We start from the raw sequence: 12,624 nt of genomic DNA, 5'->3' as shown, positions 1-12,624 counted from the left end.
AGCATGTTATGCAAATAGTGTTATTGCATTATAAATCTAAAAAAATGTTCATTTTACAAGATAGACATATTTTACAGAAATATGTTCTGCAATATACTACTTGCAAAACATATATGATTTTTCAAGGTTTTTAATTAAAATCTAATTTTCATATATATGATTTGTAAAATTATACGTCTTTAATGTTTTATTTGCAGAAAACACATGGTCTCCAATGTCTCCATTGAACTTTATTTTTTATAATTATAATATCATTTTTTTTGTCATAAGAGCAAATATTAGAATTGATTAAAAAATTAGAAGGGGCCCAAAGTTTCTGTGAAAAAAAGTTATTCAAGTTCAAAATTGATAAAAACCTATTTGACATTCTCAATGTCATGAGAATGGTCGAATAGTTTTGCAATTATATGAATCAAAAAAGGACTTCATGAAAACACTAATTTTGGTGATTATCAAAAAATATATCTCGAAACACTCTTAGAACTCATTTTCAATGAATTGTTAGATTATGTATTAAATTATAACTTATAAATTGTTTGTATATATTTCTTTTTTTAATATTTGTGAGTAAATATTTGATATTTTAAACATTTTCAAAAAAAATTTAAGGACACCTCAATTTATTTTTATTGGCTAAGACTATGGAAAGTCATCGGACCTGTTCACATGCCACAACCTTCACTTCAACGCATGGCTCCGCATGCTTGCTTCTCTTTTATTAAGGTACAGGACATGTGTCTTCCAAAAAAAAATTTGACATATTTTTATAATTCAAAATTTTATAAAATTATAGAAGCGCACCCGCAGCCTGCACCCTCCAGAAAATCCGTCTTAGATTCGTCCTTAACTGCATCACCACAGTTTTTTTTTTTTTTCCCTCCTTTCCCATTTTGTATAAGCGGCATCAACCTATCTAAATCTAATCACATGATTTTGCACCAGAACTAGACGTTAGTTCTGCAATTTATGGACACCAATGTTAGCTTGGGTCTCTCTTTGTGCTTTTTCCAGACCGGAACTGGTAACAAATAGAAAACATGTGTCCTCCCAAATAATTTTTACTTGTTTCATCATCCAAAATTTTATAAAATTATAAAAATGCTCTCATAAATTTTGAAAATATTGATATATTATTTAAGAAAATTACTTGATATCTCTTGAAAAATCTCATGCTAAATCCGTCCCTGGCCTCTTCCTAGTGAATTAATGAAAATAGTAGAATTCTTTGCAGTATTCTTGTGCGTGGTTGTAATCTTGATGACTTTTCGATGAACAAAACGAATCTTCATTAAGATGAGGAAGAACAAATTATATATGGACGAAAAAGCATATGTACAACGCACATATTAGATGACTGAAACGTTATTGGACTCATTGGACAACGCACGGAAGAAAGGTTGATTACTAGACCAGACCTTCGTGGACAAAGTCAATGTGTATTAACATTTTCTGCCAGTTGCATGCATATCGAGCAACCCCCGTCATAATCTCAATTCCCATGCACGTGTAGATCTTTATCACTTCTTCGTCCCCTCTCAATTCTCATGCAACATGTAGACCTTTGTTATTCCCTCGGTCTCCTAGTTATATAGACTGGTCTATAACTGTGTGAAGCACGGGCGGATATAAAATTCGTAATTTATTATTTAAATTTTAACGTAATTTTATTAATATTTTAGTATTAATGAGTTGAATTTTAAATAAATTATATTAACCAACTGATTATAAATTCTCACAAAAATTTAGCTTTTACAATTTATTACTTATTTATAAATATTTTTCAGTTATTAATATGTGATGAGTATTATTCAATTAATTTTAAATCAGATTTTCATATTTTGTATATCTTCAAATGTATTAAAAAAGATATTTATTGTGTAACAAATTATAGTTAGAAAGAGTTACCTAATGATTAGTGTTTGTATTGACATAGAATACGTTAGGGTTAAAAAAAATAATATGAAGGTTTTGTTAACTAAGATATTCAAAAGTGAATATTTATAATTTTATTTTTAAATAATTTTTTTATAAGATATTATATGATAATGTATTGTCATGAGTGTTTTTAGTGTTTAAAACTATTTAATAATGGAAGAGTAATAGACCTTCACATGTAGACTTTTAATTTTAGAGGGAAAGTACCAAACCAAAAAATATAACTAAAAAGTTGGACTACAAATTATACTCATGTTGGCTTATTATAGTATAGTATAGTATAGATTCAGTGACAGGGTCGAGATATTTATTTTCATTTTTATTATTCCAAAATATTTGTTTAGAATTTTTTTCCGAAAAAAAAAATTAATAATTAAATTTATATAAATAAAAATATATTCTAAAAATAAATTATAGAACTATACTTTTGACCAATAAAAGTTGAAATTATTTGTTTTTGAAACAGAAAGCTATCGAAAATATTGATTAGACCAAAATAGTCGAAAAGAAAACTTCGACCAAAACTAGTTAAATTTATATTTCGACCAAAACTAGTCGAAAAGAGAACTTCAATCAAAATTGGTCAAATTTATAATTTCGGTCATTTCTAATCGGTAAAATAAATTCAACCCGAATGTATTGTTAAAATTTTTAAATGAAAAATACGAGATTATTTCCGTCATTAAAATATTTTCAACCTTGGGGTGGGAAAACATTGGAGGGGATATTTTCGACCGACTATATATTCGACCAACTATATTTTCAACCGTTTTTTTTTTTTTTATCATTTTTACTATTTTGGACGCTTATTTTTGACCAAATTTTATATTCGTCTGCTAACTTTTAATAGGGGTGAGCATAACCGGATATCCGGTCTGGTTATAAATTATAAACCGGATATCCAGTTTTTCGGATCACTAAAATTTTATTCCGGTTTCGATTTAACCAGATATCTGGATATTCGGATATACATTTAAATTGGATAAGAAAACGGATTATCCGGATCCGATTGATACTCATTATTTATTTATTTTTTTCCAAATAATGTTTTTAGTAAAGTTTTTAGTATAATAAAATAATGTTTTTAGTAAAATAATGTTTTTAGTAAAGTTTAATAATTAAATATACGACAGTTTCTCAAAAAAGTTGAAAAACAGCTTATCTCAAAAATACGCAGAAAAGATCTCCCTGACTAAAATCTCCCCGTGAATGAAAATAGTAGAATTCTTTGCAAGATTTTTGTTTGCGTGGTTGTAATCTTGATGACTTTTCAAAGAAAAAAAAATCTTCATTATAAAGATAAGAAAAAATAAATTTTATGGACGAAAAAACATATGTGCATAGTTTCCTTCATTGAAAAGACAAGGAATCTATGAGGGGTGGCAATTTCAGGTAACGGGTCGTGTTCGTGTCAACAATCGGATCAATTTTGGATCAAGTTAAAATCACTAAAAATTGAATAAAACTGAAAACTGAAGTTATTTGAAATGAAATTCTAATTTCGGGCCCATTTCAGATCAATCGAGTGATTTTCGGGTCACTTTCAAGTTTCCGTCTCAGTAAATCGGGTGCTTGTCCCCTTTTCTAGTAGAAAGCCCAACTCTTTGTAAGAATTTTGCCCGCAAGTTTCTGATATTTCAAAGAACGAAAAATCTTGCCGACTTGAGAGTTTTTTTTTTGACTGAATCTATGATTTAACATTACTTGTTACTTAGAGTTTGTTTGGGAGTATTGTTAAAACTTCCTGCGCTGTCAAAATACTGATAAAAAAAAATGTTGTTATAAAAGTCAGATAATTATTTGATAATATTTTTAATATTTGCTTATTTTGAGTTATAATATAATAAAATAATATTTTTAGTAAAGTTTAATAATTAAATATGCGACAATTTTTCAAAAAAGTTGAAAAACAGCTTATCTCAAAAGTACGGAGAAAAGATCTCCCTGACTAAAATCTGCCCGTGTATGAAAATAGTAGAATTCTTTGCAAGATTTTTGTTTGCGTGGTTGTAATCTTGATGACTTTTCAAAGAAAAAAAAAATCTTCATTATAAAGATAAGGAAGAATAAATTTTATGGACGAAAAAACATATGTGCATAGTTTCCTTCATTAAAAAGACAAGGAAGCTGAGGGGTGGCAATTTCGGGTAGTAGTGTTCGTGTTAGCAATCGGGTCAATTTCGAGTGTAGCTAAATTACTAAAAATTGAATAAAACTTAAAATTGAAGTTATTAGAAATGAAATTCTAATTTTAGGTCATTTCGGGTCCATTTCAGATCAATCTGATGATTTTCGGATCAATTTCACATTTCTATCTCAGTAAATCGGGTGTCGGATTAGATTAATTACCAGACCTTGGTGGACTTGGAGTCAACATGAATTAACATTTTCTGCCTGAAGTTGTAGACTGTAGTTGCATGCATATTGAGCAACCCCTGTCAATCTGTTATAATCTCAGTTCTCATGCAACATGTAGATCTTTATTACTAGCCAAGCCGGTCATCGATCTAAACCGGAAAGGATTTTTACGAAACAGAGAGAGGACTTAACAATCTTTTCCAACACCCAATCACCTCTACAATAGAAACCGAAACATGCCTTTCTTTCGAAATACACAAATTAAATGAAAGCAATTATGATGGGTTCCAATATACTTGGATAATTTTTATAATATCTCTTTTGATTGGACTGTTTTGCTAAACTTATATTTTAGAAATAAGTACCCTGGAGAAACACTTGCTTTTTTCACATAATAAATATTAAACACTACATTTATATCTAAAAAAATTATAAAAATATAAATTTTCCAAATAAAAAACTCTTAATAAATCCTTAACTTTATCTACAGGCCAATTATAAGTTTATCATGTATCAGCCCGTGAGGGCCTGAGTATCACAAAAGACTTTTAGACCCTGTTGGTTCTGGATTATGATTTTAACCTGAGCTAGAAAACCAACATTAATGTTTGGTGGAGTTTGGTAGATAATTTCTGATATCTTAAGCTATTATATAATAAATTTCCTCTCAGTTTCTAAAGAAATGGGAATACAACATGTAAATTAAGCAATTTAATGAAATTTCATTTTTTAACGTACCTGCTCCACAAGATAATGTCCTTAAATTATCTCAATCCTATTTACCGCTTCTTTTTTCTTTTGTTATACACTTATACTTTTTTCACTATTTTCAGTTCAAATATATAATTATTCCAATAATAGAACATGAATATAAGATATCATTAAAATTGATATATACATACATATATATGTGTGTATGTATAATGTCCTAAATTAGCGAATTGATAGAATATTATATTTTATTATACTTATAAAACATATTAGAAAATTTTATTTTTACAGCGGCAAATGGACAAGTTCGACTTCTTATTTGCCAAGTCCTCAGGCCCATCTGAAACTTGTTGAAGCAGAAATGCTTTTTGAAATCGAAGAACGAATTAAAAGATACCAAGTTTGGGGTGTCCATGCTACCTTATGCTCTCTCCGCCCTCTTCAATTCTTTACATTGGAAGAGGACACGGAAACTAAGATAATGTATAAAAAATGAGTAAAATTAGATGAAAAGTGGGTAAAGTGATGGGACCTATCAATATTTAATAATAATTTTGAGATAGTGGAGGAAAGTAGTGGGTGTAATAGTAGTTTTTATTGTTAAATATGAGATAATAGAGGAAGATAGTGGGTGTAATGATGGAAAAAACATACTATTTGTAGTAATGTAAATGAGAGGGACATCCCAAAATAGTAACCGTAAAAAAATGATAGCTGGTTAGTATATTAAAAGGTGTTTAGGTGATTTAATTCGATACTAATTTTTAATTAAATCATTTAATTCAAAAAAATTACGGTTAACTCACTATGATTTTTAAAAAAACTTAAAGAAAATAACTTCCTCTCATTAACTTCAATAAATAGATTTAAAAAATGACTAATTATAAGCAGTCTGACATGACTGATTTAATTCCAAAATTATATGCAGATTTCATCTAAATCTAATACCAGTGTTGTAAAAAACGAGAATCGGACTTAATCGGTGAAGGTACCGTCCACTGATTAATCGGATAATCGAAAATTAATCGGAGTGATTAATCGGATCATTAATCGCAATCAATTTAATATTATTTTTCAAATTATATATATTAATATGATTATCTATACTATAAATTTATAATCTTATAAAATTAAAATATTAATGATTTTTTGTAACACAAAACATGTCTTTATATACATATACAAGTCCAATCATCACATATAAGAGATTGAATTTGATTGAAATGCGCGGGATGATATTGCAGAACTGTAATTGGAAGTCAGGGGCTAACATCGAAAGAGTGAAACGTAATAAAAACAACTATAACTTCTGTAATTTTTCATTTTTTTTCCTTTTAATTTTATTTGAAATTAAATTTACAATTATAATTGTTTTTACTTTGTAATTAAATTTTTTTAAATTCAGCGATTTTTGACCGACTTTTTCTGATTAATCTCGTCTTTTAACCGATTAATCCTATCTTTAACCGATTTTTGGAAAAAACTATTTTTCTCACCGATTAACACTTAATCGAGACGGTGGCCGACCGAACAGCGATTAATCGGCGATTAATCCCGATTAATTGTCGACCTTTAAAACACTGTATAATACACGATCATGTGTATAACCAATTATATTACTCTAACCTAATTAATCTATCAATTCCCTTTTTTATACAATCTCCCAATTAAGATTACATAATGTCTTTTTAACAAATATAACTTATATCCTTACAAGTCAGTATCTATTCTAATAAATTATTGAGATGAGTCAGGATCAAATTCAATGTTAAATACAAAGAGTAGTAGTTTTTCTGTTAAAAATCCATTCGACACAAGTTTTTTTTTTTTGACAAATTTCGACAGAAGTTTTAGTAACTCCTTCATAACCCGTAAATGTGATGATATTAAATTGAAATATCGCTATAATGGTATCAAATGTAGTTGAGAATCGGCTCCATATCAAAAACTTGGAGAGAAGGGACATTAGATCCAAAAATGAAGATTTTTCAGCCGCAGTCATACAAGACAAGTTTAATTTGTATTATTTCTTGGCTTAGTGCTTAATTGTGTTTAGCTAACCCATACACCGAAAGAGCAATAGAGGTTGTTCAACAATTGAAGACAAAATGGAGAGCAAAAATCATCCGCCAGAAAAAGGTATGATAGAGTTGTGTTTTATCAAAAACAAAAATGGTGATCTTGAACAAAAATTGTATGTCATTCATAAGAAGATGATGAGTTAGCAGTTTTGATCCATAACACATATATGATGTACGCTTAATTTAAAAAATTAGATATTTGTGTTAATATATAATTTGGATCTTACTAATATTTTATACACCAATTTATATACGATTAAAGTAGTCAAGATTTGTTTACTTTGGTGATGATTTAACAATTATATTTTAATTAAAAGAGAAACTAGGAAATAGAAAGAATAGTTATAAATTTTATTATAAATACCATATTCTATTTAAAATTCTCTTTTTATTTGATTTAGACATAAAAAGAATAAAATTGGCATTATAATTACAAAATTTACTTATATATGATTCTTTACTCCTAATTTGTTTAGAACATTAAAAAAATAGGGTACATCCTTTACTACAAAACCTATTTTTAATAAATTTGGAACATCAAAAATATCATTTATATTTTGTATTTACATATTATATATAAATATTTATTTATTATTAAATTCTAACCATCTATCAAATAATAAAATCTAGTTATTTCTATTTATCAACGATAGTTTGAACATATAAAAAAAAATCTTATTTTAATTGCTACTTTTATTTGATTTTTACATAAATTCTTGAATTTTGTTTAGAATATAAAAGGAGTAGTGTCTCTCTTCATCTGTGCGATTTCTTCTTCGAAGGCTCGGATTCGCTCCTCATAAGCTGGGTTCGTGGGTCTCCAAGACTCAGTATTGTCTTGCCCGGAGCGGCGCAGGTGGCCTCGACTACGATCAGTTTCTCTTCTCCTTCGAGGTGGGGTATCATGTGCTTGCTTCGAGTCGAAGGAGTCATAATCAGTCACGTGTACATCGTGGTCGCTCGTGCCTCCACAAGTAGTTGTCGTGACTGTCGAGTAATGGGTGCCGGCGTTGGTGACATTTGCGATCACGCTAGTTATTGGGGGCATCGTGCCAAAAATTACGAGGGGTGGATGTTTGAGCAGCGGTAGTCCCGAGTGGGATGGTGGTGGTGATGGGGACCGTCCCGGTTGGAACCCCGGTTGTCGTCTGGCTAGTGGGAACATGTACTTCGGAGCGTAATCTAGATGGGTTCGTCATGGTTGTTGTTTGGTTCCCACAAACGGCGCCAAATGTTGTGGAACTAAAAACGAGGGTATGAGCGGTTCGTGCTTCGGACTGATCTCGGTGTGAGATGCCTACGTATCTTCTGCTTGGAGAAGAATCAAGTCCAAAATGTAGTTCTAGTTTGAAAGGGTGGAGCCCTTTATATAGATGTTTCGGAGTTAGAAGCTGGATGAAAGTTCGATTCCATGTATCAGACTTCTTATCGAAGTATGACTCGAAGCATGGGATAAGATAGAACACTTATCCTAAGGTGTTAATGTTGATCTCGAACTCTGGAGGTTTTATCCATGAGAGTTAGTTGTACTATAAAACTCATATTTGCAACCGGGCTTCAGATTGGGCTTCAGGCCCAGCTAAACCCTTTTTTATGATCCATGTGTATTTGGTTTAGACCTTTATTGGGCCTTGAGTTGGATCCCCACGGACTTAACTGATATTTGGGCCTTCGTTGATCGGGCCTTTACATCTAAGAGCCACAAGATAATCATTCAATTATTTTAACCCCTGTCAACGGAGATCCAGAAAAGATGTATAAATGAGTAAATTTAGATTGAATTTGGATATAGTGATGAGATGCATTTATATTTAATAACAAATTTGAGATAGTGGAGAAAATAGTGGGTGTAATAGTATTTATATTATTATTAAATGAAGATAGTGGAAGAAAATAGTTGGTATAATGATTTTTTAAATTATAAAAAGTTACTATTTTTGTGATGTCTGGAAATGATGGAACGTATTAAAAAGAACACTGTATAGAGATGAATGGGACGAATAGGATATTTCTCGTTGTTTGTCGTGTTGCAGAGTGCAAAATTATTTTTGTTAGGGCGGGAGAGCGTTGAGCCGTTGAGTAAGGATTCATTTGACAGTGCTGTTCAAATTCAGTACGTATTATTTCAAAAAAAAGTGGCGATAGAAAATGTGTTGTTATAAAACTTATTTAACTATTTAATAACTTTTTTGATATGTATTTATCGTGAGTTATAATATAAAAATATAATGTTTAAAATGAGATTTGATATTGAAATTCGTAACAACTTTTTACAAAAATTATAAAACAGTTTTTTCAAAAAGTATGAGAGGACAAAAAATATGAGGACTTTTTTTTTTTGAAAGCAAGTTTTCAGCTAAAAACTATTGTTCAAAGAAACTATTTTTAGATTTAATAAATAATTTTCACATATTTTTTAACAAAAAATTGTTATTACGATTTAGGATAGCGATGACAAATGGTACCTAAATTAATTAATTTAGTACTCAAATTTTCGTACATCAGTTTTGACCGACGATGCAGAATTCTTTATACCAGTACACGTGAATGAATATTGATTCATACTATCCTATTAAAATTAGTACTCGATTTAGCAAAATCAAGGCTAAAATTCAAAGAATTCATCGATAAAGTAAATGGATTGTGCTTTTCATCATCATCACGGAAGTTTAGAATATTAAAATAGATCTCCCAATAAACACTAATTTACCGTGGAATTAAAAAAGATCAAACTACACTCTCTTTTTATACATCTTTTCTCCTTCTTTTCCCCTAATATTTTCAGTTTTGAAGTCATTACGGAGTTTCCCTGGCAGCAAACCCTGTCATAATCTAATGCAACATTATGGAGCTGTTTGGGTGAGTTTAAAATAAATGTTTTTTGATTAAAATAAAAAAGTGAAGTTGAAATTAGAAGCAAGTTAAGAGTTATAAGTGATTAAAGTGTTTAGTAAAAAAGTAGAAGTTCGGAGAGAGAAACGGGCATTTGTAACTTTTAAAAAGTGCTTCTGCTTTTTTACACAAGCTGTGAAGAAAAGCAAAAACCAATTTCTTTGGAAAGGAAGCCTTTCTTGGGACTTCCCAAACAGGCACTACGTACCCACTAATTTACAGCCAGACAATTATCAAGTAGATATTTATAAGTCAAGCAGGTCATCGATGTGAACTGGAGGGAATTGTTACGAAGTAGAGGACTCGACAGTCTTTTCCAACACCCAATCACGTCTATAAATAGAAACCGAAAGAGGTCTTCCATTCTCACATAGAAGCTGAAGCAAATATGGGTTCCAAAGTGTTGGTGCTACTTGGTCTGTCCATTGCTTTTACTCTTCTCATCAGTTCAGAAGTCGCAGCTCGGGATTTAGCTGAAACTACTCGAAAGAGTAAGTCTTAATTACTGTTATTTCGCTCGCTGTCTTAAATTTTTGCCTGTGTCTTTTCCACGTTAACCTATGGCGGTATTAGAGGGAGCAGGGCCCTAATTTTATAGTTTCATGTATATATTGAAATTTAACAAAAATAGGTTAGCTACCCCTCCGTCGTATCAGGTTCTTTACGTTATAAAATATACTTACATCATATATATATATATATATATATATATATATATATATATATATATAAATTCCTGAAAAAAAGTTTGACGTTCAAGCTTTTATTCAAAAAAATAAAAAATTAAAAAAACTTTATAGAACTATATTTTACGAGAACCTCAAAATGCGTGCAAATAGTGTACGTAAACAATCTGACGGGATGAAAAGAGTAAATGTTTTAGAAATAATGTTAAACAAAATATATGAGAATAACATATTTTCAGTGAATTTAAATCTCAATATACTTTTTGTTTATGACGTGTTTTTAAATACCTATCTTATTTAAAAAAATATTTAACGTCATGACTTATTTGAGAATTTTAATTTCATTTGAAATCCTCGATTCGGTAAAAATGACATATTGATTCAAATTTTATTTGTAATTCAAAACAGTCAAATACTAGAATAAAATTAAGAATTTGGAATAATATTTTAAATCATCTCATCTAAAATCATAGAATTCAGATAAAATATTTTTTTTCAAACACAATCTCATAATTGAAAAAACAAATTAAGATCCCTAATTTAAAATTTCACATAGACAATATATTTTTTGCACTGCCCCTGCCCCCATTCAACGTCGAAGCCATTAGCAGTGGGGTTCATGTTAATTTGAGAACAATATTAGGACAACACTGTAACAATAATTTTGTTTCTTGGTGTTATAATATACTTATAGCTCCTAGTACAGCTCACTGTTGGCTTGCTCTCGTACATGCGAAACCATTAAACTTACTACTCCTGTATTGCAGCAACTGATGCGGCGGTTGGTTACGGTGAGGTTTCTGGGCCTCAAACCCGCCGCCCTTACAACGGAAGAGGCCCCTACTACGGAGGAGGTGGAGGCAGCGGGGGAGGAGGCCCTTACAACAGAGGAGGCGGCAGGGGACGTGGATGCTATTACTCCTGCTATGGAAGGTGTTGTTCTGCAGCTGAAGCTAAAGCACTCCAGGCAATTACTACTAACCAAGTTAAGCCTCACAATTAAGTGGAGGACTTCATGCGTGCGTACTTGTAATATTATTATTAATATTTATTATAGCGGGAGCGCTATTTAGTACTCCCTCCGTCCCTCCAGGTAGTTTATGTTCACTGTTTGAATGTATTTTAAGGCTCCTATAAAGTATAGTTCCGTAATGTTTTTAAAAAAATTTCTTTTTTTGAATAAGAGTTCAAACATCAAACTTTTATTCAGAAATAAAATATTTTAAAAATATGTTAGAGAACTATACTATAAATGAGTCTTAAAAAGCGTGTCAAAAAGTAACGTAAAGAAATAAAGGGAACAGAGGGAGTAGTACCTATAAATAAAATGTGTGTCCAATCAAACGATGGATCCTGCTGTAATTATGCATTTTAAGGTTTGAATTTCCTTGTACTATGATCACTACTTAGTATCAAAAGTTACTACATCTCTGAACTCTTTAATCTTTATATGCCGCGCTACATCATGATTCGTGCATCACCCAAGATAAATTTTTTATCTTATTTTCATCATCAAAATTCATTGAATAATAAAACTTGGAATCTATTGATTGGGTTTTATTAAAATAATTTTGGAAAGCAACTGCATCACCCTCAGCCAACCTCAACCTTTTTATTGTCCTCATATAATTTTCACAATCATTTTTGCTAAAAGTCATATTTTCATGACCTGTATGTTCAACCACAAGAGCATTGTAACTCTTATTCATGGGAATACCGGCTTCATCAAACAAATTAAGACTTCTCTTTGCATGATTTGTTAATTTTCTATTACAATGAAATCTATGTGCCTTGCTTGGACTCAAATTGTGATTGTGTTCATTATCACACGTCATTTATTATCCTCATCCATTCTTTTTGCATAAAGTCTAGCTTTACAATTTGTTTTCACAATAGGTTTTGGCTTTAAGCTATCCAATGTCTTTTGATTTGGCTGACCATATCGGTGACATGCAACAATC

General features: G+C 30.5%; 1 non-coding gene across 1 annotated transcript; it reads left to right on the top strand.

Moving 5' to 3' along the window:
• The first annotated feature begins 10,254 nt into the window (after nucleotides 1–10,254).
• Nucleotides 10,255–12,090, top strand: LOC108221054 (uncharacterized). Its single transcript, XR_010291846.1, has 2 exons — nucleotides 10,255–10,468; nucleotides 11,431–12,090. It is a non-coding gene; the product is annotated as an uncharacterized LOC108221054 (transcript).
• Nucleotides 12,091–12,624: the final 534 nt, after the last annotated feature.

Source organism: Daucus carota, chromosome 5, assembly GCF_001625215.2.
Source record: "Daucus carota subsp. sativus chromosome 5, DH1 v3.0, whole genome shotgun sequence".
In the NCBI taxonomy this organism is placed as follows: domain Eukaryota; kingdom Viridiplantae; phylum Streptophyta; class Magnoliopsida; order Apiales; family Apiaceae; genus Daucus; species Daucus carota.
The sequence above is the reverse complement of the archived record's forward strand: the minus strand, read 5'-3'. Positions and strand labels throughout refer to the sequence as shown.